Consider the following 24,414-nt stretch of genomic DNA (forward strand, 5'->3'; position numbering starts at 1 on the left):
CTTTGGGAAGCATAAGTAGAATCTAGCTGGCAAAGCAAAATGTGCATATCCTAAACCTCTAAATCATGTATAAGATAATATATGAACAAATACTCACATGGAGAACTCATTAGCTAGTGAACTTTGATTGTGAGTCCCAGCATCTGGAAGAAATGGGCAATTTCTTGAAAGGGCCATCATTGGAATAATTAAGTTCCATCTGTTTTTCCTTTTCAAATTATTTGAAATTCAGTTTTCTAGAGGAATAGAATCGGTCCAGCTTAGGTCTTGGGTTCATCTCTTATTGAACTGGGGCAGGGCAGCTTAATTGATTTACCACCAGAATGTATGAGTGGAAGAAAGTTCCTCAAAGGAAAATCAAAACCCTGTTATCAAAAAGAGGAGGATGGATGTTGGTCGGTCACCATCAACACATCACCTAGTAGTGGTAATACTTGTCATAGTTTTAAAAAGAATCAGGCTTCTGTGAGGAGGTGGGCTTCAGGCTAGTCCTTGGACTTTCTGTCCTCAGAATAAGACAAGTCTTTTGGTGTGAAATGTTAATGATGAGGAATAGCAGAGAGAAGATGGGCAAGAACGAGTCAGTTCGGAAACAGAATATCAGTATGTTGACTTCTAGTTTCAACTGGAGCCATCTGAAGTTGATTTCTGTTTCATACTTGCTATAGTGTTTTATAAAAGTGTTAGAGAGATTTGTTGAAGAGTTGTCTATACAGTGGAATGGAGTGAGTCAGAAATCAGTGGCAAAGAAGACCACAGAAAAGTTTTTGCATAAACTTGCCTTGGTGGGAAGTCCTTAGAAGTATAGTTATCAATTTCTGTTTAAATGTGCATACATCAGTAAATGTAAGAGTAAAAATTTACCTGAGACTCTTAACTCATGTATTTCATAATTAAAGTGTACATTTAAAAGCCAAACTAGTCAGGAAAGTATTACATACAACAAGGGCAGTTTAGATAAGTTAATGTTGCTATGGGAACCCCAGCAGATCTTCTCTTGTCTCCGTTTAAAAATCATGGCCCAAGGTGGTTTTAAAAACAACAGAAGGTAAAATTATTCTCACATTCTCACACATGTAAATTGTACTGTCTCTCTCAGTTCTAAATAGCAGATTCAAGCCAGGCTCTTGACTGGCACAGTAAAATTCAGCTTCGTGTCTTTCTATAATGTATTACAGCATGTAAGTTAACCTTTAGAAGCTTCAAAAATACATCAACCAAATTTGGACTGTGAGACACAAACCAGGCTGTCTTGGGCTTTGTCCAGCATAGACCTCCTATTCCACATGGCCGTACAGCAGGCCTTTCCCGGTGTCTTCTGCTTGTCCACTTAGTCTTTTTCTTTCCTAACTTACCTGCATCAACCTCCTCCTCAGGGTTTGCTGAAGGCAAAAATTCAGATTTGGGCAGAAAAAGAAAAGGGCAAGGCCTATTTGAAATTTTGCTTATAGATATGGAAAATTCATAAAGTGTTAAAAATGTATCTGCTTGGGTATTAGCTTAAAATATTTGATAACTACTTGAAATTCTAATTTTCCCCTCACCTCCATAAAGCGGGGACCAATTGGTTTATGCATAGTCTGAGATCTAAAAATTCATCCTCTGAGGGAATACCATATTCTTTTTAACAGAAAAAGGTGTATTTATCCTCTAATACCACAGCAACAATGAAATATATTTAAAATGTACCCTTCGTTTCTCTCTATTTCTAAAAATTCACTTTTGAGCATTGTCCAAATGTAAAAATTCTCACATGAAGAACTACTTTAGAAGGTTGTGAGAAAGTCAAGATAACAGTTTCTATTATTGCAAGTTTTGCTAGTTATAAATGTCACATTTGTCTACATTGAAACACCCAGTTAACATTGACTTCTGAGAACTTATTTGCTTTGCTTGTTTCAGTTCCATATGCTTTGTCTCCAAATTGTGAACACATCCGGGTTTCTACCATTATGTAATTCTAAATCATTGCAGTATTCTAGTTTGTATGTAAAAATTTCCCCATATGCAAATAGCTGCCCTCCTGTAGGCCAAACTTAAAGCCATCTGAACCATCTAGATTCAGGTAAGTTGAATTCTTGCCCCAAAACTCCATGTGTAGTATCCCGGTTGTCTTTCCATCTCATCAAAGTTCTGAAGCCTGAATATATCACACATTGTTACTTTTAATTGGTTCTAATGTTTATTATGCTCCTCACAAGTGCAGATGACTTCACATTTGCATCGCTAATCGACTTCTTTCAAAGCCTCTGTTCCTCCTTCCCCCCCTCTATTAGTCACCAGTAGACTACGTTGTTGTGGGTATTTTCCCACTTGTGAAAGCACACTTTAAATTCTAGAGCACTGAATATATATATATGTGAGGTATTGTTAGTAATAACAGCATTTACAATCTACAAGGCAGCACACACAGTACTCAACAGATACTTTTTCAAAGGTTTTATGAGACATTGTGTAAGAGAAACAGTATCATGCTGTGGAAAAAGTATTGCCTGGCAGTCAGAAAGCATGGGTCCTAGTTCCTATTGAACCACTTAGCTACTCTCCATTTAGCTCTGAGTGCTAAATTTTGTATACACTGTACACGGTCCTTCCTTTAATCCTCAAGCTTCTATGAATTAGCTTTTATTACAGCCGTTTAACAGATGAGACTGGTGCTTTGAGGTGTTAGGTAACTTGCTGAGGAAATCAGAGCTATTAAGTGTCAGAGCCAGAATGTGGACTCAGAACTATCTGATTCCAAAACCTCCCCTTCATCCTGCACTTTTAATTGATGGGCACAAGTGCTGCTGGAAAAGGTGCTGGAGAAGAGAGGGCTCCTGAATCTAGTGACGAGCTATGTAGCAATGGGCAGGAGTTTGGATCAGACTGTCTTCAAGGTTATAGCTCATTCTAGATCCAGTCATTCTAGGAAATAAGTAGGCTGCCCTTGTCCACAGTTAAAATTGGAAAAGAAAGGAACAGAGAGGAATGACAAAGCAAAAAGCTTTCAATCAGTTCTTTTCAGCATTCAGCTTGGGCTCATTTCTGCTCTTGCCCCACCCCCTTCAGGCTTCAGCCTTGTGTTTGGCATCCCTCCTAGCAGAGCACTCCTCACTTGCCTGTTCCTCACTTAAAGGAAAAAAACATTCTGTGCTATAAGGGAGGAAAAGCCCTTATAATGTCTTCAAAGAGATTCAGCTCTATCGTAATCTAAAATTTGTGAAATCAGGAAGTGTCAATAATAAAACATGAGTAAAAACATCTTTATTTAAAACCTTGTATGTACATTAATGCCACATTAATGCCAATTCAAGCATGAAATGTTGAGCATTTCTTAGAATATGGTCTGGGATTTGAGAGGCACAAAGGTACCTGCAAGATGGCTTTGGTGTAGTTATAAATATAAATAGAAGTAAAATAACAGTTGTAACTTCATTTATAATGAATCGGTATTGTGGTCTCAGAGCTATAGAGGAGAGTAGATGCCAAAATCTGTCTTTCATTAACATATGCCTTAAATGACAGGGAAGAGGTGTTGAAGACAAAATTAATTTTTCCTATGAGTATGAATCAGCAACATGCAGTAACAAGCAAGTAATAATAGTTCTGTGGTGAATGCCTACAGAGAGTAAGAAAAATAGCATCAAACCGAAAAAGCAAGTGCACCTGCAGGAGGGGCCCAGGAGGCCACAGAACACAGCTCCCTTGAGCATCATGATCTCAAAGGATCTCAGAGCACAGTGATCCTAACTTAGCAAATTGGGTTGGCATGAGATGGATGGAACACATTAAAAACTCCAGATGGTCAAAGACAACCCACCCTCAGCTGCCGCTAGAGCTCTTGAAAGGCAACCTACAAGGCACAACTACTTGGCTAAGAGCTTAAAACAACAGCCTTTGATTCTCCAGTGCCTGTGGTTTCACAACCACTTAACCTTTAGTAGGGGACAGCCAGAGGCAGGTGAATGAATAAATACATGTTAACATTTCATAAAGACGGGGGAAAAATCAATACTTTAGGAGCACATTGATACCAAGCAGTCACAAATAGTGTCCAGGTAGCTGTGTCTTTGGCATCCCAGTGATCTATGTCTTTAACTTTGATTTTTTCCAGCAGGTAGGCACTAAGTTGAGCCTGGAACCCCAGGAAAAAAAAGAATGATTTTCTATCAGATGTTACCTGCCAAATAAAATAAGCCATTGATTGCTTCCTAAAAAGCTCCAAGCATCATCACTCCTACTTGGGCTATTGAGGTTTGGTTAAGGAAGGTAGAAATTTTGTTATGTTTAGAAAAGTTCTTTGGCAATCTTTCCTTTCCTTTCCTCTTTATTTTTTATTTATTTATTTATTTTTTTTGTTGTTGTTGTTGTTAAGACAGGGTCCCTCTGTGTGGTTGCCCAGGCTAGTCCTGAACTAGTGAGCTCAGTTGAGCCTCCCACCTCAACCTTCTCTGGCCATGTTTTCCATCCATTGCTCCTTTTTGTGACTCTTTCTAATTCATTGAAGAAATTAATTTTTCCTAAGTTAATCATTATATATCATCTGTTGTTTTCCCCAAAAATATTGGGGAAGGGCAGTCACCTTTCATTGGGAAAAAGCACTAACACTATATGACTTCCTAAAATTAGCGATGAGCCATTGTGGGGCTGGGGTTGTGGCTCAGTACTAGAGCCTAGTACGTGTGAGGCACTGGGTTCTAGCCTCAGTGGCACATAAAAATAAATAAATAAAATAAAAGTATTATGTCCATCTATAACTAAAAAAAAAAAATAGCGATGAGCCACTGTTGAGTCAATTACATTAGTTTTTAATTTTTTATTATTTTTTTATGCTATGTGCTTAGCACAAGCAACATCATGCAATTACTGCCTCATTTTTCTCAGTTCCTGCCTCCCAAGAGTAACCTCTCTTTCTCCTAAGGCTTGTGCCCAGCTCCCTCAGATTCAGCCTAGATAGTGGCCCCCCAAGCAGTATTTGGAACTGAAAATCACCTGAAAGAAAATGACTAAAATTGCTAGCATCACATGCTGCACTGAAGCAAGAAGGAAATTTCTGCCTCCAAGGATAATTGCTTTTTCTCATTGCTAGTATTTCTTCCTCACAGCCCTCATTTATTTTAACACATATATTCCATTTTGACTTTCCAGAAGATGTGTTTAAAGTTCTTTCTTTCGAAAGAATCCAAATGAAAGATAAAATTCAGGATCCAGAAAAGTATTTATCTACTCATCCTTTCCATGAATATATCTGTAATCAACCAGTCTCTATGAGTGTCTCTTCATTTGCAGCTTTGTTTCCTATTAGAACACTTGGGCTCTGGAGATTAGTGAGACAAAGCTTCATTATAACCATCCTTGTTTTACTCCATTTCTTATGTGCTTTGCCTTCCTAACTCACTCTCCAGGTGCTTCTTTCTCTTGCCAAATAGTGCAAGGAAATACTTTTGCAGATCTTTTATTTACTTTAGAAAAAACATTGATCCAGGCTTTCCCATTCGGGAGTGCTGCTCATTTCCTGACTGGCCTTTCAAGTATGGCTCAGCAGCAACTTAGGGATTTGTTTGCTATCCAGAGAGAAGGGAGCTGGGTGCCCAGCAGCCCTGTGCTGAAATGAAAATTAAGTTCTGTTGATTTCCTGGATAAGCAAGCTGATGTTTTCCAAACATAGATTTTCCCCCCATTCCTCAAAGCTTTTTATTACATTTGACTTTTTAAAAAAATAATATCTGTTCACATGTATTTATTTCTAATTGACACAGTAATATGGCAATAGTGCATATTTATGGAGTATAGCTTTGTTTTTTGTTTGTTTGTTTGTTTGTCATGCTAGAAGTCTAACCCAATGCCTTCTGCGTGCTAGACAAGCACTCTACCACTAAGCTACATCCCAAGGCCAAAACTTAGATGTTTTTACAAAACATTTTGGTTTTATTTTTTTTATTAGTGCATAATAATATATAGAATAGTAGGTTTCACTGTGACATGTACATAACATGAAAAAGACATTTTAGTAGCATTGTTTCTCTTCCAAGTACACACAGACATTGATCATGTGTACAAGAAAATTCTCAAGAATAAAGAACTACCTCTTTGCTGCTTTTCACTTACTATGTGACATGCTGCATAACACCTGCAGGGTTTACCTCTACTCCAATTTCATTGCCAATTGCCTAGCCTGTTATAATAGGAGGCACTGTAATACTGAAGCCATTTGGCTAAGGCTACCTCACATTCTAGGTCTCCAAGGTTGTGGAGTTAATGAAGCCTTGGCTCTTACATGGTTCAACATTTTTGTACTTCACATAGGGTTGGAGGGAGATCTTTTTCTTGGAGAGGGAGTCATGCTGGGGATGAAACCCAGGGCCTTGAGCATGCTAGGTAAATACTCTATACTGAGCTACATCCCCAATCCCTTCATGTAAGTTTTTAAAGTTTTGTGTGCTTCCTTCTTCCTGGTATATTCACAATTGCTTTATTCTAGTTATGCAACTGTATACTATAATTATGCTTACATATGAATATAAATTACTCTTGGTTCATCCTACTTTAGGGAATTTACTCATAGTTTGTTACAAGGTCAATAACTTTCCAAAGAGACAGACTAGAGCCTATACTTTTATACAATAATGCTTTTTTTAAAATGTTTATTTTTTAGTTGTAGTTGGACACAATATCTTTGCTTCATTCATCTATTTTTATGTAGTGCTGAGGCTTGAACCCAGGGCCTCGCACACACTAGATGAGCGAGCGCTCTACCACTGAGCCACAACCCCAGCCCTACATTAATGCTTTTTTAACATTAAAAAAAAAAAAAAAAAGTTTGGTCTAGGAAAGTTGAATGATAAATTGAATATAGAAACACTGACAAATCAGAGATACTGTCAAGTGTGAGTATTGTCGTTTTGAAGGGCTTAATCTATAATGTACAGTAATATGACAAATGAAATACCATATTCAAAAAGGTAAGTAGCAGCTGCGGCTAGGGTGGCGGTGGCGTTGGCGGGCTTCAGGCTCAAAGCGCGAGGCAACTTAGAGCAGCCGATGCCAGGCAGTGGGCGGAGCGGGAGCCGCCCTGGCCAGTTGTGGAGATGGAGAAAGAGTTTGAGCAGATCGAAAAGGCCGGGAGCTGGGAGGACATTTACCAGGACATCGAACGCGAAGCCAGTGACTTCCCCTGTAGAGTGGCAAACCTTCCTAAGAACAGAAGCCGAAACAGGTACCGAGATGTCAGTCCCTTTGACCACAGTCGGATTAAGCTACAGCAGGAGGATAACGACTATATCAATGCTAGTTTGATAAAAATGGAAGAAGCCGAGAGGAGTTACATTCTCACCCAGGGCCCTTTACCTAATACGTGTGGGCACTTCTGGGCGATGGTGTGGGAGCAGAAAAGCAGGGCCGTGGTCATGCTGAACCGATTGATGGAGAGAGGCTTATTAAAATGTGCCCAGTATTGGCCACCAAAAGAAAAAACAGAGATGATTTTTGAGGACACAAATTTGAAATTAACATTGATCTCAGAAGACATCAAGTCATACTATACAGTGCGACAGTTGGAGCTAGAGAACCTTGCGAATCAAGAAACTCGAGAGATCTTACATTTCCACTATACCACGTGGCCTGACTTTGGAGTCCCTGAATCACCAGCCTCGTTCCTGAACTTTCTTTTCAAAGTTCGCGAGTCGGGGTCACTTAGTCCAGAGCATGGCCCCTTAGTGGTGCACTGCAGTGCTGGCATTGGCAGGTCGGGGACCTTCTGCCTGGCTGACACCTGCCTCTTACTGATGGAAAAAAGGAAAGACCCTTCTTCCGTGGATATCAAGAAAGTGCTGCTGGAAATGAGGAAGTTCCGGATGGGACTGATCCAGACAGCTGAACAGCTGCGCTTCTCCTACCTGGTCGTGATCGAAGGTGCCAAGTTCATCATGGGAGACTCTTCAGTGCAGGAACAGTGGAAGGAGCTGTCCCACGAGGACCTGGTGCCCCTACCCAGGCATGTGCCCCCACCTTTCCAGAGGCCCAGGGAAATCCTGGAGCCACACAATGAAAAACGAAAGGAGTTCTCAAAACATCAGCGGGTGAAGGATGGGGCTGAGGCGGATGAAGATGGCCCTATCAGTGAGGAAACCAAGACACCCTTGAGGCACCCCCACAGCATGGACAGCATGAGGCAAGTCACTGAATTTAGAAGTCGGAAGCGTGGCAGAAGCCTGCGCTGGCAGGTGGCCCTCTCTGCTAAGAAGAAGCAGTCCAGGAAGAAGAAAGAGGAGCCAGCACTCGAGCTGACCAGCTGGAAGCTCTTCCTGGTCAAAATGTGCGTGGCCTCAGTGGTCACTTTGGGTGCGTATCTCTGGTACAGTTTTCTGTACGACAGCAGCACCTAACCTAACCTTCCTCCACCCACCTCCGCCCACTGTCCGCTTAGCTCTCAGAGCCCGCCAAACTAGCAGGCTGCCATGATAGGTAGTATTGGGAACTCAAGACTATGCCATGAGCCTGCTGTGTCGACCTGTTCTGGCAAGGAGGACGGTTGTGAGCAGTCATATGTAGTGACTGTGGGTCACGTGAGGAGGTGGAGCGCTGTTGTAATATATGATGAACACTTGGTATTTAATAAGACTCTCAATGGGACATTACTTTGTCCTGAGTCTTCTCCCCTGTTACCTAGTAGAACCTTGTTCTGGGTCACTGCTTTCCCTGGGTGTATTAAAATTGTAAGTGCTTCTGTGTCCCCCATGAAATACCATGTGCTTGAAACAAGAAAGAAAGAAAAAAAAAAGGTAAAAGTCAAAGCTCTTGACATAGACAAGGTTCACTTGAGGAAACATGGTATCAGTAGAGAGACAGGGAATCCAGGGTTGGCCATTCATTCTTCTGAAGCACATTCAGGTATGGTCAGTCACCAGTAAGACAGGATACCAGCAGAAGCAAGTGGGACTCTAGACTTAGAGTAGGCAATGTTTGCAGGCAGCTTAGCAAAATACTGTTCCAGTGACCCAAAGAGAAATGCAAGGTTAAGGAAGACTGTAGCAAGAGTGACTTGTAACTAAGTCTCAGCAAACCAGACTGTATGCTTAAACACTGAGCTCAGGGGGGAAAAAAAAAAAAGCCTTTACTGAGCCATGAAAACAGGAAGGCCAAACGCAGCTCTTTTCTGCTTGCCTGAACTATAGTTCTGCCCAAAAAATTGTTAGTAAAGCATTTTGTCTTGATATATTTTAGAAGAGCAAACTCTGATCTCTGATTCTTCTTTTGATTCCAGAGCCCTTGGGATTTTTGTGTTTGTTTTCCATCATGAATGTCACATGAACTTATTGACCCTCCAGAAACCTGGAAAGATAGGGGCACAACTCAAGGAGAAATATACTCAGAGAGGTGTGGGAAGAAGGACTCTTTGGCCCAGCCAGATCCTTCCCCAGAGTGAAGGAGGAAAGTCTGGCTCCTACTCTGCAGAAGGGAAATCAGGTATAATAGAGTAACCACATGATTCAAAATTTCAGTTCCTCTATTAGGAAATAAATAGGAGGCAAGTGAAGAATACAGACTAAAATAGCCCATTAGATAAGACCACCATGTGAAATCACCATGCTCTGGTGAGGTCTGTGAGAGGCACCCCCCCCCCAAATATTCTTTGTTTCCTACCCAAATTTTAAACCAAGAAGAGACACATAATATGTCAATAGATGAAGATTAAAATGCAGATCAATTACCAATGACACTGATACTGGAAGGAAAAAAAAAAAACCTTCTTAGGGTGTATTGAAACAATTGCCTCCCTAATATTGAACCCCAGAGTCAGAACCCACAACCAGACAGCCACGGGACTCATGTGAAGCCCATTAGAGCACTTTCCTCCACTAAAAAGAGTGAAGAAGAGCTAAATTCATCTTCTGTATGGACTTACTAGGTAAGTCACTCCAACCCTCCGGGGATTAAGGAAAGATACAGAGATCAGGAGTCTTGGATCAGTTTTTGCCCTTCCACATGGCAGGAAATAACAGACATGGGAATTACTCAAACCTTTTAAGTGCTGAGTAAAGTATACCCCACATACACTGAGGCTAGAGCAGTGTTGAGTGTTGACTTCATTTTGTCCCTTTGTTACTTGCTGAACAGTCTGCTCAGAGAGATGCACCGTCACTTTCTTCAGCATTTACCTACAAGCCTTCGGCAGCTCATCTAGCCTATAAACATTTGACTTAGTGATGGATGGGATCTGCAGGGTGTGGGCCAACACAGTGCATGATTAGAATACTGGGAACTGCAAACAAAATGAATTTCCGAAGTTATAACCAGTGACTCATTCTGGGAACCCTACTACACTTTAATCTTTACTAGGCTGCTAAATAAATGGCTAGGAGGTCTAGCAACTCTATTTTGCACCATTTCCACATGACTCTAAATGAATAGCTGGCTCTATATCAGTTTCTCGAACTATCTGAGTTGAAGGACAGTTGTTGCTTTTTGTTTCATTTGATTAATTTCCAGTTTCACAGACCAATTCTTTGTGTAAAGCACAGTAACCACAGTAAAAGTGAATTACCAGAAAATAAAAATAAAAACAAAGGTATACTCTAGTTCCTGCCACTTTGATTCTTGTTTTCTGCCCTCCCTGACAATCTTGCCACCTTATTACCATCCAGTCAGCCAGTAAATATCAGCAGAGTGTCAGGATCTCCTCTAGGTTTGGAGAATAAAGGGATAAACAAGAAAAAAGTAAAGATAGATGAAATACAAACCTGAGATCTTTATTAGATTCAACAAATAAAAATTATTCAGTTTCTGTGCTTACCAGAATTCACTGGCCAGAACCCACCCATAGTTTGAACTGATTTTCTCTAAGTCATAGGGATTAGACTAAAAATCTGTTATATCATGGTTCTTGTCCTGCTTAGCCTCCAGAGCTGTTATCTCTTTTTATCTCAGGATCTATAGTGCCAGGATCTGGGCTCTTGCACCTAGAAAATGTTTGATCAAAATGTTAAGTTGCTTTTCCCTGCTGTCTTTTTTTTTTTAAATTAGGTATTTATGACAGCAGAATGCTTTTTGACTCATTGTACACAATTGCAGCACAACTTTACATTTCTATGGTTGTACATGGTGTAGCACTGTACCATATGTACATGTACCTAGGGTCTTTTTTCACACAATGGTTATTAAGTATGCAAAACCATACCTCAGAGACTAGGGCTGTGGCTCATTGGAAGAGCACTTGCCTGGCATGTGTGAGGTACTGGGTTCCATCCTCAGCACCACATAAAAATAAAAAATAAAAAAGTATTGTGTCCACCTACAACTAAAAAAATACATATTTTTTTAAAATCCATACCTCACCACCTGGCACTTTGCCAATAGCTATTATTCCTTTCAGTTGTTCCACTTTTTAAAATTTTTGATATGTGCATGTGAGAATGTGCAAAATAGTTTCTATGCTGACTCAAAATGGAAAGAGAGATGGTTTTATTTTGTTGTAGTCAAAGATGTGTGTGTGTGTGTGTGTGTGTGTGTGTGTACAGTATTTTAAATGCTGGGTTGATAACAAACTCAAGGAACATGGAGAACTTGAGGAAAGGCCAGATACAAAAAATTATTAATAGTTTACTTTTAAGGGCTGTGATTAAAGGCTGAAGAAAATGTGTTTGTTTACCCTAAAAGGAAAGCATGCTGGAAGATGAGAATGATGGATCTCAAGTAGAAACAGGTAAAAAGAGTTCTCAGGAAAAGAAACACAGGACCCATTTTGGATATAAATCCTAATTTCACTACTGCTGATATATACTTTAAGCAGGAAACTTAATATCACCAAGCCACAATGTCCCCAACAATAAAATAAAGATAATGCTTACCTGAAGGCTAGAACCAGGCCTAAATATAATGCACAAGTGCTAGGCGTGATCCCAGAGATGACTGGTATTTAATAACTGATAATTTATGTTGTAAATAGATGTTTTTTTTGTTTTTGTAAAGCATGATCTGATGGTTCATTTCAGGTTTCAACTTGACTGTATGAAGGGATACCTAGAGAGCTGGCAAAAGCCTTATTTTGCGTATGTGTCTATGACAGTGTTTCTGGAGAGCCCAATAGAACAAAAAGGCAGAGGAGAAGCAAATTCTCACTCCTAGTACCAGAATACCTGACCTCCCTTATAAATCCTCGCGTGTGTGGCGGGCAGAGGTGGGGGGAGTAAGTGTGTGTCTGTCTGTCCCTCTATCTGTCTGCCTGTCTGTCTAGTATTGGTTCTGTCTCTCTGGTAAACGCTGACTAATACAGATGGTGATCAAGACATTGTCTCTTTTGAGTAAAGAAGAAGAAATAGATTCTTCCTAAATAGTTTAGATTAGCTATAAGAAACAGTTACTGTGAAAAGTTGAGTTTTCTTATTTCAGACAGTCATTTTAGTTTCCTTGGTTTATGTTCAATTAAAGTCAATAGACATTTATTAAATATCTACTGAGTGCCAGCAACTGTTCTGGCCATGACAATAGTGAAATGAATATGTCTTTGTCCTGCTCTAAAAGGCCTACAATTCAGGGTGGATGTCCTTTTATCTGAGATATGGTACACATCTCCTACTTAAATATTTGTTTTTATAAAGCAAGCACCAGCCTGTGACCACCACCATGTAGCCAACCCCATTATATTCATTGGTATCTTCATTTTTGAGACCTTTTCACGGCCCTCCAAGAAGAAATATGGTCATGTGCTACCCGGGAAAATTCAACAAATGTGGAAAGGTACTCAAGAAAAGCTCTGTATTTCCTACTCTTTGGCATCCAAGGTCACTTTTAATAATGTTGTCCATAACACCATATACATCACCTCCTGCCACAATGTCAGGGCATCCACTCACAATACCTTGCAGCACCATTCAGCATCACCACAATCCATCCAGTTGGTCACAGCTGAGATGAAATTGAACACTTTCAAGAGATCTGCAAGATCCCCCCACAATAGATGAAAAATTGCTACAAAGCCTCACCTATTCCATGTCACCATTCACCTGAAATGATTACCCAAGTATGGAACTTGATCTGATTCACCTGCTGCCATTATTATTACCTTATCCTCACATAAATTCAAAAACTAGCCCTTGTAGAGTCCAGAAACAAACTTTTGAAACTGTAGTCAAATGCTTTTTGATAAAGGTGACAAAAATCATTCAATGGGGGAAAGAATGGTTTTTTCAACTAACAGTGTTAGAAAAACTGGATACCCACATACAAAAGAAAGAAAGAAAGAAAGAAAGAAACATTGGATTCTTTTATATCAGATACAAGAATTCAATAAAAATGCATTAAAATGTAAATTTGAAATCTTAAACTTTAAAACTCTTAGGAGAAAACTTTATGACATTGGGATTGACAGTGATTTAACAGATATGACCATCATAAACACAGGTAATAAAATAAATACTAAATAAGTCAGACTATATCAAATTAAAACCTTCTGTGCTTTAGAGGACACATCAACAGAGAGGGCCTGAATCAACAGAGTAATAAGAAATGGTGGAAGAAGATACTTGCAAATCATATCTGTAAGGGCTAAGCCAGAATATATGAAGAACTCCTATAACTCAACAACAATAAAACATCCTAATTTTTAAATGGGCAAAAGACTTGAATAGACATTTCTTTAAATATATCTCCAATGATTTATGAAAAAATGTATAATGTCATTGATCATTAGGGAAATGAAATCAAAACCACAATGGGATACCACCTCATACCCATTAGGATGAATATTATTAAAAAAGAGAAAATAGGACTGGGGTATAGCTCAGTGGTAGAGCTCTTGCCTTTTATGCACAAAGCCCTGGGTTAGATCCCTAGCGCTAAAGAGAGAAGGATACAATAACAAGTATTGGCCAGGATATAGAAAAATTGGAACTTTAAAAAAATTGTTCTTTTTAGATATACATGACAGTAGAGTGTATTTTGACATTATACATACATGAAGTATAACTTCCCATTCTTGTAGTTGTACGTGATGTGGAGGAGTTACACTGGTGGTGTATTCATATATGAACATAGGAAAGCTCTGTCTGATTTATTCTACTGTCTTTCCTATTCCCATACCACCTCCCTTCCCTTCATTACCCTTTGTCTAATCTGAAAAATTGGAACTTTTGTGCACTGTTGGTGGGGATGTGAAATAGTGCAGCCACAGAAAATGATACAGTGGTTCCTCAAAAAAAACAAAAATAGAGTAACCATATAATGCAGTTGTTCAACTTCTGGACATATATTCCAAAGAATTGAAAGCAGGAACCTGAGGAGAGATTTGTACACCCAGGCTCATAACAGCATTAGTCATAATAGCCCAAAGGTAAAAGCAACTCAGGTGACTTTCCACAGACAAATGGATAAACAAAATGTGGCAGGTAGTACAATGGAATATTACTCAGTCTTAAAAAGGAGGGAAGTTCCAACACATGCTAGAAGATGAATGAACCTTGAAGACATCATCACAACACCTGCTAATAACCTCCACCTCTAAGAAGGCGCGGGGATCATCCTACCCATTCACTAAGCAAGCCTAGAAGAGTTCAGGCCTTCCACCACTCATCATGGTTGGGTGATGAGCCGGTGGAGAGAGCCTGAAGCCAGTGTGTTACACTTGGCCCTGGCTACACTTAGTGCTGGACACGACAGGAAAAGAACCCTGTGTTTGTTAAGGGCCCGAATGAGACATTTTAGGCACCATATTTCTTCCAATGCTTGCCTTCTGACCAAAGTACTCATTTCCCCTTTTCTGGTCTTGCATATCCCTTCAGAGCTCATGCTCATCTTACCCATTATTTCAGTTTCACTGCAATTGCAACTCAAATGTCATCTTTACCTGTATTGCCTAAAGCTTGGTCCTAGCTGGGCGCAGTAGTGCACACCTGTAATCCCAGCTATTCAGGAGGCTGAGTTGGAAGAATTACCAGTTCAGTCATTCTGAGCAACCTAGTGAGACATACTTTATATACTTTATATACAGAGTTATGAAAAATTGTGCTATAAATGGGTAATAATGAGTGTAAGGCATTCTACTATTGTCATGTAATAAATAAATAAATAAATAAATAAATGCCCCCCCCCAAAAAAACACATTTTTTTCAACATAATGAATGGTATTTTCAGCATATGAATTTGTTAATGGAGGATTTACACAAACATCTAGACCATAGCAGTGACCAAGTTAAAATTCTTGGTCATATTAAAGAGACCATGTATTTTTTGTTTTATTCATTTTTTTAAGTCATTATTTTGTTAGTTCTTGGCTCTGCCCACTGTATTCTGGAATTTACTATCTGTATTAATTTTTCTAAGTCCTTTCTACAGTTAAGTGGTTTGCAGACTGTGGCATCAGCATCACCAGGAGAGGTTGTTAGCAATTCATCCTCTTGGGCCCCAACCGGACCTACCATGTCAGGATCTGCACTTTAACAAGTTCCCCTGGTGACTCCTATGCACACTAAAATTAGAATTGTAGAAAGCTTCTAACTGCTCTTGTTGAAACAATGGATCTCTACCAGGTTGTTCATTAAAAGTAGCAAGGAAGCTTTTAAAACATACTGATTCCTGGATCCTCCCGTTGGGTTCTGAAGATGTGGGGCATAAGCATTGGTGTTTATTATTCTCTAGGAGCTTTTGATATTTAGTCAGGGTTGAAAACCACTCGATTGTGATTGAAAGGAAAATATGAGAGAATTTCATAGATTATTAACTGGTTCAGAATTTTGAAAAGAAGTAAGATAATTAAATTTGAGTAGGTCTTAACCTACATCTATAACTAGTAATGTGAAATTACAGATTGCCTATAGAAGTCTTCCTCTCTTATTCCTTATTTTTCTTTTATTTTGGATTTCCTGAGTTCCTAGAGTGTCTCAACAACTGTCTTAACCTCTATCAGTGGTATTCAGAGCCTCCCTCCTCACCCATTGAGATGGCCATGCTCCTGTCCCCGTGCTGGAACCTGGTGCTGCTTGCTGCTCTGCCAAAGGTGAGGTGCACAGTATTGGGGGGAATCAGCCATCACTAGCACTTTCTCTGATGGTGCTATTTGGTTGATGTCCTCAAAGACATCAAACTGTGCTAAAGCCATCACCAAGACATTATATGCTTACTATTGGAAAAGCAAATAATACTTTTACATAGTCCTTGGAAATCAGCCATATGGACTTGATACCCCACTCCTCCAAAAAAGAAAACTTGGAACAACTTTGGTAGCCTCACCAATCTTTAACTTCCAAAATTTCTTTAGCCTCTCCCCATGGTTTTTCATTTTCATCTGGCCTTCTGAGAGCACAGTCAGAATCTGTCATTGTCTAAAATAATTTTCATAATAGAGAGCCTCATCTACCACATGGGCCTCACTTTTCCTGGGGACATGTTTTTCTTTTTATGGTCACAGGTGAGCAGAGGAGGGTCTTTCTACAAAAGTGTGAAAACACTTATATATTCTCTCATATCTTTCGTTTCTACCCCAGAATTTAGTCCTAAGATGTTTAAATTGATTGTTTTTTAGCCATTTGATATTAGAAATGGTTTTTTAAAAATGTTTGAAGGTAAAATTCAATTTAATTGATTTATCAAATCTTAATTGAATTCCTGCTGCTTCTGTCACTGGAAAATGACTAGCAGCTTCCTATTGTTATTGAAATATTCATCTTCTTTATAAATATTTTGACATTTTTTGAAATGCCAAAAATATGCATGATGTGTTCTATATAGTCAAGAATAAGACAGGACTCTTGTTTTGGCATAAAGTTTATTTCAGGTGGGGAAAGGAGGCAGTTGATATTGCAGAAAAAAGAAAGTAAAATTAGGCTAAAGTAGTTTTTATTAACATGATCTATTTCAAGATATGGTCCTAACAACCTAATTTCTCTGCAGGAAATGTACCCTAAATTATTGTGAGTCATTTTTGGAATTGTAAGTTCTGGCTCCTATTAAATATGTGTCATTGAGCAAGTCAATCTTTTTCTGCCTCAGTGTATTTATCAGTAAAATTAGGAAGTTGCAACCAAAGTCTGATAAAGTCTCTTACTGCTTTAAAAGCCAATGATTTATGAATTCTCAGTGAATTTATGTATTACTAAAAGGCAGAAACAATCTTTTTTTTCCCAACTCTTGATTTTGCCATCACATGAAAATAAACAAAAATAAAGGAAATAGGGGGGAATGGACTGATTAGCATTATGCCACCCGACATCCCAAGTGTTTTCATTTGTATTCCATTCTGTTCCCTTGAACATATGTATACATAATTTTACATAATTGGAATCATAAAATAGGTAAAATCTTATAATTGGTCTATTCACATGACTTTATATGACTTTTTAAAATTACAATTATCACTCATAATGATAGTTTCCATAATTCCATTTCATTAAGGAACCATGTTTATTTCCATATTCCCTATATTTGGAAATTTTGATTACTTCCAATATTTGATAACATAAAGAATACAGCAACAAAATTTTTATTTGTATGGTTTTTGTTTTGTTTTGGCTTGGTTTGGGTTTGGTACTGGGATTGAACCCACAGGCACTTAACTACTGAGCCACATCCCCAGCACTTTTTTAAGTTTATATTTTGAGACAGGGTCTCCCTAAGTTGCTTAAGACCTCACTAAGTTGCTGAGGCTGGCCTTGAATTTGGGATCCTCCTACTTCAGCAGCCTCCTGAGCCACTGGGAGCTCTTTTTTTTTTTTTTTAAATAACTTTCTACTGATAAATTTCTAAGAGTGTGATGACTGAGTTGAAAGAGGTTCTTTACCATTATTTTTTTTAAATATTTTTTTAGTTGTTGATGGACCTTCTATTTTACTTATTTACATGTAGTGCTGAGAATCAAACTCAGCACCTCACATATGCTAAACAGGCGCTCTACCACTGAGCTACAACCCCAGCCCCTCTTTAACATTATTTGTAAGTAATAACAAATGGCTTTCCTGAAGGCTTACACTGATTGACATTGTTGCTACCATATGTGAGAATAACAGTGTAACTAAACCTCCCCAAAGATGTGGTATGAAATGATACTTAATGTCTTCATTTATATTTCTTTGATTACTGGAAATCTTTAACATTTTTTCCATTTGAGATTGCATTTTATCTCATGTGCCTTGTCTGGCTATGTACTTTTTCATTAATCTGGCTGTGGATGAGTCACTTAACCTCTCTGCAGTTCATTGTTCTCATCTGTAAACAACAGGATGATAGTAGTTCCTATTTCATAGAGGTGTTGTAAGAATTAAATGGATTTTTCAGCAAAATGCATGTAGAATAGTACCTGAATGATGGAGAACAATTTAAAAATGTTAGTACTCATAGTAGCATTAGGATATTAATGATTTTCATTACGAATTATTATTTCCTTTACTACTTATATAAATGCATAAATACTTTTGATTGACTTTTAAGAGAGCTCTTTATACAATATACATGTGACTTTTCTGGGCTGCTGTGCTTAGTAAAATCTTTCTCTGGGTGTATTATTTTTGCATGTGTGTGTCTAGGCATATACTCACAAACATATTGGGAATGTATTTTCTCACAAACCCAGAAACAGAGTGTCTATGCAAAAAAGGGCAACTCTTAAAACTGTTACTGCCTGACAGTGCTCTGAATGGCATGCCCAGCTCCATTGAAGACCTGTTCAACCAAGTCATCTAGAAACATAAATAAAACCAAGGCAAAATCAAATTGCATACATGCACACACTTACAAAACCCAAACCAACCAGTCAGGGTAGCACACACCTGTAATCCCAGTGGCTCAGGAGGCTGAGGCAGGAGGATCACTAGCTCAAAGCCAGCCTCAGCAACTTAATGAGTCCCTAAGCAACTCAGCAAGACCCTGTCTCTAAATAAAATATTTAAAAAGGGCTGAAGATGTGGCTCAGTGGTTAAGCACCACTGGGTTCAATGCCTGGTACCAAAAAAAAAAACAAAAAACAAAACAAAAAAAAAACCACCTAAACCAACATCAAAACACACACACACACACACACATTACAAAAAAAAAAAAAAAAAAATCCTGTTTCAAGCCAGAGAGATGAAAGAAACTGTAACCCATAGGAATTTTGCTTTAAGAGTAACTGATTGTTTTTCTACAAATGTTACTTAGACTACATGGGAAAAAAAAATGAAAAGGTGGCACCAATAAATTGCCTGTGAGAGTAAAAGAACCTCTCAGAGTCCATAGTATCTAGGATGGAAAGGATCCTTAGGGAGAGAATGACACATAGCTCAGAATGGCAAAAGTTAACAATGTTCAAGACCCAAGTTAATCATCTATCCAGTGAGTGAACTGAAAGCAAAGGATTAAAAGCAACAACAACAAAAATAATAATCATATGAGTAATGGGAAGAGCGGATGAAGCCCGCCGCCCAGATGAGAAACTATTTAAACTGGATAATACAGTATGCGTTTTGTCTCTAAGAAAACAGAAGTTGAACTTTTGAGTACTAATCAAGGACTTGGTCTCAAAGTATTTGCAAATAGTGCTGGTATGGAGAACAGATGCTGACATGATTGCCAATGGGAATCGCAACGTGATAGCTGGAGTGAGAGACTAAAAGAAACCACAGGGAATTTTTGTGGAAAGCTCAGCATTGAAAATGATTTATGGTTGATTTAAGAAGGAGACAAGAAAAATAAGGCTACAGTGTATAGCATCTGACTGCTGCAGACAAAGGATGTAAACAGTTAGCCACAGTTCTCCAACCTCCTGGATATCAGAATTCTACTCATACAGAAAGGCGCCAGAATGTTTGTCTGTATTAAGTGCATACTTCTTTTCTAGCATCTAAGAATAGTTATCCTCCTTTCCTCTCCCATTATTGCTTGTGAATCCTTAAAAATCCTCACCAGCTAATAAGTCCTATGGAGTCACCCAGAGAGATTTGCAAGGAACTTGATTATTTCCCAAAAAGGATCAGAGTAACCTCACATGCAGCCCTTGGGTCAAGAGCTGGGCCACTCCATTTTGTTATTATGTTATGTGTGATGTACTTTTATGTTAGAAAATGAAGTTTGGAAGATTCAGAACACTGAGTCTTCCAAAAATATTTAATGAAGTTTGTTGAGAAGGTAAGTTGAAAGAGGAGATTGACCATCCCTTGTCTTGGGGTTACTTAAGTCATATCCTCTCTTCAAAGCAGAGAGAACCAGCAGAACTGTCTGAACTTCTCGAGGTAGATTACGGGGTGTCCAATTTTTGAATGGGAAAAGAGAGACATTTGATGAAGAGTAGTAGGATTTTCATATGATAGAGACGTACCACAGGGATGTTGATATTGGTCCTTAAGTCCTCAGAATCATTAGAAGAATCAGGCTCATATAAAGGCAAAAGATAACAAAACAGGAAAGTGTCACCAGGGCTGGGGTTGTGGCTCAGTGGAGAGAGGGCTTGCCTAGTATGTGTGAGGCACTGGGTTCGATTCTCAGCACTACATATAAATAAATAAAATAAAGTTCATTGACAACTAAAAAATATTTAGAAAAGAAAGTGTCACCAAATGATAGGAAGAGTGGGCTTTAATACCTTACCAGTAACAATGCTTATTGAATAGCAAAGAAAACAAATGAGATAAGAAAAATAAGACCGGGCTTTGTGCCTAGGAACCTAAGCCAACTAAGCCAACCAGTGGTCAGAGTTATGTTACCTTAGGAAAATGAATCTAGGTTCTTTCAACCTAGATTCATTTTCTAGTTTCTGGTTCTAGGCATTCTCTCCATGCACACATTTCACCACCATCCTCCCCTTTATTTCCTAGTTGAGTCTTCTTTGGAAACTTCTACTCCAAAAGGTTGTGCTAAGACTGTAGAGGTCTACCCAAACCTAGGCCTAGAGCAGAATGACTAGGGAGGTCCTTGGTGAGCAGGATGTTCATCTCAGGTGTATGCTCAAAGAGCTGATATAGCTAGGGCAAGTGGAAAGGGGAAGAGTCTTACTGCTTGCTTTGTTTTCTAGAAAGATTCTTCAGTTTTCAGGATCCACTCAAGTGTTTCCTGTTACTTCCTCTCTCTAAAACCCATTGAAGGAAAGCTCAATTTCCATAGCATTTTGTGCATGGTACTAATTGTACATCTGCTGTATCATTTGCTTGTCCACTTTTCTTGCTGGACCATCAACTCCATCCATGATGGTATGGACAGCAGTTTTCATCTCTGTACCTCCATCCCTAACACAGTATCTAGAACTGCACTGTTCAATATGGTAACCACTAGCTACGTGTGGTTACTGAGTACTTGTAATGTGACTTCTTTGAAGTCACATTAGATGTGTTGCAAATAGATGTGTTGAGATGTGTTGCAAATATAAAATACACATCCAATTTTGATGACCTAGTATGAATAATGTAAAATAACTCAAAATTTTTATAATGACTACCATTAAAATGATAATATTTTAGACATGTAGAGTTGAATAAAAATATTAATAAGCCATGCAAAAAGTACTGGGATGTAGCTCTGTGGTAAACTGTTCCTGGGTTCAATCTCCAGTATCCCCCCAAAAATATTCACTGAATGTGTTTCTTTGTATTTTTACATTACTACTAAAAAGCTTCAAATTATACCTGTGGATCCTGCTTTATTTTTATTGAGCAGCACAAATGTAGAACACAAAAGCTTGTTCGGGTTAGGGTCTTAGTGGGAAAAGATTTGGATTTGAAGTGTTATGAATAAAAGGAAATTTTTCAGAGAAGTGTGGGCAAAGTTAAGGAAATCTACAAAGATTGAGGAAATCTACAAAGATTGCAGAGCTACCAAGAACCTAGTAGAAGGATGAGTTTTTAACACAAGCCTACAGAGAGGGGGAGGAAATGATGTTATTAGAGTTGGTAAGCGTAACCAGTTGTGGTGATGCACACCTGTAATCCCAGTAGCTCACAGGGCTGAGATAGGAGGATCGTAAGTTTAAAGCCAGTCTCAGCAACTTAATGGGACCCTGTCTCAAAATTTAAAATAAAAAAAGGGGGCTGGAGATGTGGTTCAGTGGTTAAGTGCCCTGGGGTTCAATCCCTGGTACTAAATAATAAAAATTAAAAAAATAAAATAGAATAATAAACTAATTAAAAAAACTAAATAATAAAATAAAATAGTGAGTATTTTTAGAGCTGGTGAACACAGGAGGTGCATTAGAAGAGAATCATCCTTCAGGACACTACCTGCCAAACCATGAAATCAAAGCAGGGAGAGAACCCACCCTTGATCTGCCTTGCTTTTGGGAACTGAAAGCCAGAATCCTGAATGATGCAGCCCTTAGGGGTCAGCTCCTATTTCCCTGGGCATTAAGTAGTGCCAAACAGAGTAGAGAATAGAGAACAGGAACACAGGGTACAAAGAATAAGGATTACAGGGTTCACAACATTTGTTGAATGAATGAATGAAATGAGCCATTAGGGAAAGGATGGAGAATAGAGGTAAGTTCATTTTTTTCTCACCTGGAACCTTTCTGCAATAGTGCTCTTTAACCTATTCTGAGACATATTACGTTAGGCCTTCTGCAGACATTTCTTCCTGTGTTTTAAATATGTATATTTCTAACTATTTAAAACACTCTACTAAAACACAACATGCACACCCACATGTGTTATATATCAAAATGTTTAACACATGGAAACAAGTCACGCATCAACTTGTGCTGCCAGGTAAATTTGGCTTTGTGCAAGCCTAAAAATAAGAGTTCCTCCTGCCTCTTCTCATTTTTATTTGGATATCTTAAATATGAAATGAATTAGGAAGGTTTAGGTCTGATTAATCTTTTAGAAAAAAAATGGGTCTAAAAGTGTCCACTTATATAAATTGCATACCACTGTAACACCCATGCCAGCTCAATTAAATGCTAAGCAAGGTTTGGGCATTAGTATTTGGCATGTGCTCGGGTCTCCTGTCTCATCAGATCATGTCGGTTTTTATCATGTCTATGTAAATATGAATGTTCATGTGAAGGAAGTCTACAATTGCCAATATGGTTAGGAATTCAATTTGAAATGCACTTCTGGCCATTTTCTGTCCTTACACTGTGAAGGTTTTTCCTTTGATTCTTGACAAGGTTGGGATTAAGATCTTCCCTCTTTTATCCCTTTCATCCTTTTCTCCTCTGGCTTTCAGCTCAAAGGTTTCCTCCTCAGAAAAGGCTCTCCTGACCACCTAATATCTTCATTAGCTTATCTCCCCATCCTCTCCCCAGCTTTTTTATTGCCTTCATAGCATCAATCTGTAGTTTCTATGTTGATATATTGATCAAGTTGTAACTGTTTTGCTCAGTGGTCTCTTCACCAGTTTTTGTCTTTTTCTAAAGCTAAAAAGAATCTAAATTTTATTGGTGTAGGACCTGGGTTCCTACTTGGCATGAGTCGGGGACTCTTGTAAGAATTTTACCTGTATGAATTCATCTACTTTCAATAACCTGTGAGTCTCTCTGACTCCCCTTTGAAAAATGAGAACACCAAGAGGTTAAGAGACATGGTCAAGTTCACAATAGACATGGTCAAGTTCACATTGCTATTATAGAAGTGAGGCATCATTCAAAACCAGTGATCAGGACCAAGCATTTTTTTGTTTGTTTGTTTTTTGCAGTGCTGGGATTGAACCCAGGGCCTCATGCATGCCAGGCAGGCACTCTATCACTAAGCAGCATCACCAGCCCTGAAGCATTATGTTAAAAGCTTCAGACTGCAGGCCCCAAAGTGCTAACAATACTGGCTAATATTTACTAAAAGCTTTCCATGGTGCTGTTTTGTATGAATTATTGTTGTTCTTACAATAAATTTATGAAGTAGGTACTAATATTAGCCCCATTTTACAAGCAAGGAAATTGAGACTTAGAGAAATTAAGCACCAAAGAACATTTAGCCAAAAAAAAAAAAAAAGATAATTTTTTTTAAAGAGAGAGAGGGAGGAGAGAAAGAGAGAGAGAGAGAGAGAGAGAGAGAGAGAGAGAGAGAGAGAGAGAGAGGGAGAGAGAATTTTTTTTAATATTTATTTTTTAGTTTTCAGCGAACACAACATCTTTGTTTGTATATGGTGCTGAGGATCGAACCCAGGCTGCATGCATGCCAGGCGAGCGTGCTACCGCTTGAGCCACATCCCCCAGCCCCTCCCAAAAAAAGATAATTTGAACCGAATCTCCTATCCAGGATGCTCTATCACCTGCCTGGAATCCTGCTTCTTCAGTGTGTCACACTTTTTCCATGTCTGAAACCATCCATAATTGGGAAGCATATCTGTACTTGCTGAGCATATCTGTGCTCTCTGGATGGAGAGCTGGAAGACAGGCTGAGAGGGACAAGTTCATTTTGAGAAAAGGTCACCAGGAAATCTGTGCTTACTATCCTCTGTACCTTCTTGTCCTCTCCAATCAGCATTCATCCCAAGCCTCCCAAATCGAGGCAATTGAACATTATCATTTCCCTACTGAAAATCTGAGAA

The 24,414-nt window shown here is 38.8% G+C and overlaps 1 pseudogene; it reads left to right on the forward strand.

Moving 5' to 3' along the window:
• The first annotated feature begins 7,070 nt into the window (after window positions 1–7,070).
• Window positions 7,071–8,366, forward strand: LOC143407356 (tyrosine-protein phosphatase non-receptor type 1 pseudogene; annotated as a pseudogene).
• The last annotated feature ends 16,048 nt before the right edge of the window (window positions 8,367–24,414 follow it).

The sequence above is a fragment of the Callospermophilus lateralis genome, chromosome 9 (assembly GCF_048772815.1).
Source record: "Callospermophilus lateralis isolate mCalLat2 chromosome 9, mCalLat2.hap1, whole genome shotgun sequence".
NCBI classification, from domain to species: Eukaryota; Metazoa; Chordata; class Mammalia; order Rodentia; family Sciuridae; genus Callospermophilus; species Callospermophilus lateralis.